The following is a 4225-nucleotide window of genomic DNA, read 5'->3' as shown; positions in this document are numbered from 1 at the left end:
AACCTTTAATTCCAAGGAAGTTTGGCTCATTTTGGGTCTAATGTTTGATCTCGTGATTTTCAAGCATCAAAATCATCTAATTTACTTATAATCGTCTTCATTTAGAAGCTATTAGTACTTGGAAATGATTAGAGCCAAGGCTGAGAGCCATAACCTCATTCTAAGGAGAGACCTTTCCATTTCTAGGAAGTTTCGTTCCTTTTGGGTATAACGCTTGATCTCGTGGTTTCCGAGCATTGAAATCGTCGAATTTACTTGTAATTGTCTTCATTTAGAAGCTATTTGTGCTTGGGAATGATTAGATCCGTGGTTGAGAGCCATAATCTCATTATAGGGAGAGACCTTCCCATTCCAAGGTAGTTTGGTTCCTTTTGAGTCTAATGCTTAATCTCGTGGTTTCCAAGCATCCAACTCATCTAATTTACTTGTAATTGTCTTCATTTTGGATCTATCGATGCCTGGTAATGAATGCCACCAAGGTCAAGAGTTATAATTTCATTCTAAGGAGATACATTCCCTTTCCACGGCAGTTTGGTTCCTTTTAGGTCTAATGCATTATCTCGTGATTTCCGAGCATCCAAATCAAGTTATTAACTGGGAATCGTCTTAATTTAGAAGCTATTAGTATTTGCGAATGAGTAGATTCGCGGTTGAGAGCCATAATCTCATTCTAAGAAGAGACCTTACCATTCCAAGGTAGTTTGGCTTGTTTTGGGTCTAATGCTTGATCTTGTGGTTTTCGAGCGTCCAAACCATCTAATTTACTTGTAATCGTCTTCATGTAGAGGCTATTGGTACTTGGGAATGATTAAAATCAAGGTTGAGAGTTGTAACTTCATTCTAAGCAGAGACCTTCCCATTCCAACGAAGTTTGGTTCCTGTCAGGTCTAATGCTTGATTTCGTGATTTCCGAGCATCCAAATCATCTGATTTACTTGTAATCGTCCTCATTTAGATGCTATTAGTGCCTGGGAATGACTAGAATCAAGGTTGAGAGCCATAACCTCATTCTAAGGAGAGAGCTTCCTATTCCACGAAAGTTTGGTTCCTTTTAGGTCTAATGCTTGATCTCGTGGTTTCCGAGCATCAGAATGATTCAGTTTACTTGTAATCGTCGTCGATTTGAAGCTATAAGTGATTGGCAAGGTTGAAATCCATGACATCATTATAAGGAGAGACCTTGCCATTCCAAGGAAGTTTGGTTATTTTTGGGTCTAATTTTTGATCTCGTGGTTTTCAAGCATCGAAATCATCGAATTTACTTGTAATCGTCTTGATTTAGAAGCTATTAGTGTTTGAGAAAGAATAGAACCAAGGTTGAGAGTTAAAACTTCGTTCTAAGTTGAATCCTTTAATTCCAAGGGAGTTTGGCTCCTTTTGGGTCTAATGTTTGATCTCGTGATTTTCGAGCATGCAAATCATTTAATTTACTTGTAATCGTCATCGATTTGAAGCTATTAGTGATTGGCAAGGTTGAAAGCCATGACATCATTCTAAGGAGAGACCTTGCCGTTCTAAGGAAGTTTGGTTATTTTTGGGTCTAATTTTTGCTCTCGTGGTTTCCGAGCATCGAAATCATCGAATTTACTTGTAATCGTCTTCATTTGGATGCTATTAGTGTTTAGGAAAGATTAGAACCAAGGTTGAGAGTTATAACTTCATTCTAAGTTGAAACCTTTAATTCCAAGGAAGTTTGGCTCATTTTGGGTCTAATGTTTGATCTCGTGGTTTTCGAGCATCCAAATCATCTAATTTACTTGTAATCGTCGTCGATTTGAAGCTATTAGTAATTGGCAAGGTTGAAAGCCATGACATCATTCTAAGGAGAGACCTTGCCATTCCAAGGAAGTTTGGTTATTTTTGGGTCTAATTTTTGATCTCGTGATTTTCGAGCATCGAAATCATCGAATTTACTTGTAATCGTCTTCATTTAAATGCTATTAGTGTTTAGGAAAGATTAGAACCAAGGTTGAGAGTTATAACTTCATTCTAAATTGAATCCTTTAATTCCAAGGAGGTTTGGCTTCTTTTGGGTCTAATGTTTGATCTCGTGGTTTTCGAGCATGCAAATCATTTAATTTACTTGTAATCATCATCGATTTGAAGCTATTAGTGATTGGCAAGGTTGAAAGCCAAGACATCATTCTAAGGAGAGACCTTGCCATTCCAAGGAAGTTTGGTTATTTTTTGGTCTAATTTTTGCTCTCGTGGTTTTCGAGCATCGAAATCATCGAATTTACTTGTAATCGTCTTCATTTAAATGCTATTAGTGTTTAGGAAAGATTAGAACCAAGGTTGAGAGTTATAACTTCATTCTAAGTTGAAACCTTTAATTCCAAGGAAGTTTGGCTCATTTTGGGTATAATGTTTGATCTCGTGGTTTTCGAGCATCCAAATCATCTAATTTACTTGTAATCGTCGTCGATTTGAAGCTATTAGTGATTGGCAAGGTTCAAAGCCACGACATCATTCTAAGGAGAGACCTTGCCATTCCATGGAAGTTTGCTTATTTTTGGGTCTAATTTTTGATTTTGTGGTTTTCGAGCATCGAAATCATCGAATTTACTTGTAATCGTCTTCATTTAGAAGCTATTAATGTTTGGGAAAGATTAGAACCAAGGTTGTAACATCTTGAATTTCGACCCATTTCCGGGATCAAGGAAATCGATATTATTCTCATTTAATTTTAGTAAGTCTCGCCCAGAATTGATCACTCTTGGGATACTAACCGATAGGGAATGGCTAACTAGGAAAACGGTACGTGGACCAGGGACCCGATCGCAAATCGGTCACCGATTCAGAGAAACGACGAGGGAATATTTTGGGCTAATGTGGGCCGATCTTAGGAGGGTGACGGATTTAGTTTGACTAATGACGTATGATCGAATCGCGGGTGATTCTGCACGACCGAGAGTACGCGTGGCGAACAAATTCCGAACTTAATCCAAACGATCGCGACCTTCGAAACTAGCGATAATTCCTCATGTTCCCCGGTATTCGAGACTGTCACGACTCGAGTAACCCTAGGTCGATATGCGTAACCCTTGAATAGCCGCCCGTTAGTGAGAGACCCTAAAATTTTCAATTGACCAATTTTGATCGCGAAATTGGATCCGGACTTGGACATCGAATTTCGTGGACGTACGCGAATATTTGTGAGGACGACGTCATTTTAGAGTGGTCAACTATATTTGGGATCAGTACGGTCGAAAAATGGAAATTCGGCCCGAAATCGAAAAATGACGATTTTGCCCCTAGGCCTATTTTTGGTATTCCGAATTTTAGGAATTATTGGAGATTAATTTTAGGGATTAAATCTTGGATAATTATCAGCCCAATAATGCATAAAATCTTGGACCAAAATACCCCTCCATTATTTGACTTGGATTGATATTAGCCAAGTGAGAGAGGGGTAAAGTGGGGATTAAGAAGAGTTGGTCAAACCCTTAGACTATTAATTATTTTTGTTTCTCTCTCATTCCTCACCTCACTCTTCTGGCCAACTCTCTCTCTCCTCTCTCCCTCACCAAAATTCCCTCTCCTCTCTCTCTCGGCCGTGTGCACCGCCCGCCGGAGCACGCCACCGCCGTCGCCACCGTGCCGCTCGACCGCCTAGCCTCATTGTCATCCCGTCTCATCCTCCCTCTCTCTCCGTCACCTCTCTCTCTCTCTCGTTCGGCGTGAGGAAGACCGCCGGAGTAGCCCTTTGGTCGCGTGGAAGGAGCCACTGCCGCCGCTCGCCGAGGCCGCCGTCCGCCGTCTCGCCATCTCGCCACCACCACCCAACCACCTTTTTTGTCTCCCCTGTTCACCAGCACCACCGACCCTCACTCTCTCCCTTTCCCCTTCGGCCGCCGTGACCGCCAACGACGCCTGTCGCCGCCGCCGTGGAAGCCGCCGCTCGTCGCCGTCGCTAGGCCACCATGAGCCGCTCGGTCCGCCCGTTCCCACCGGTTCAGCCACTAATCGGAGCTTAGGTGATTAAGTGAGTAATTACTCATAAACCCTAATTAGTCCACTAATCACTTCTAGATAGGATTATGTTGGTTTTAGGGGTTAATTAGGGTGATTTTAGGGGTAATTAGTGGCTGAATGCTATGGTTGTTTTTGTGGTGAACTTAGTGATTTAATATACTGATTTGGGAGTGGAATTAATGGCCTAGAATGGCCGGATTGATGGCTGTCCATGATGGACTAAATTGGATTGAGTTTGATTAATTTTGGG

The sequence above is a fragment of the Syzygium oleosum genome, unplaced genomic scaffold, assembly GCF_021117445.2.
Source record: "Syzygium oleosum isolate NSW1041296 unplaced genomic scaffold, Sole_v2.1 Sole_v2.09, whole genome shotgun sequence".
Lineage (NCBI taxonomy): Eukaryota > Viridiplantae > Streptophyta > Magnoliopsida > Myrtales > Myrtaceae > Syzygium > Syzygium oleosum.
This window is presented reverse-complemented; position numbering follows the sequence as displayed.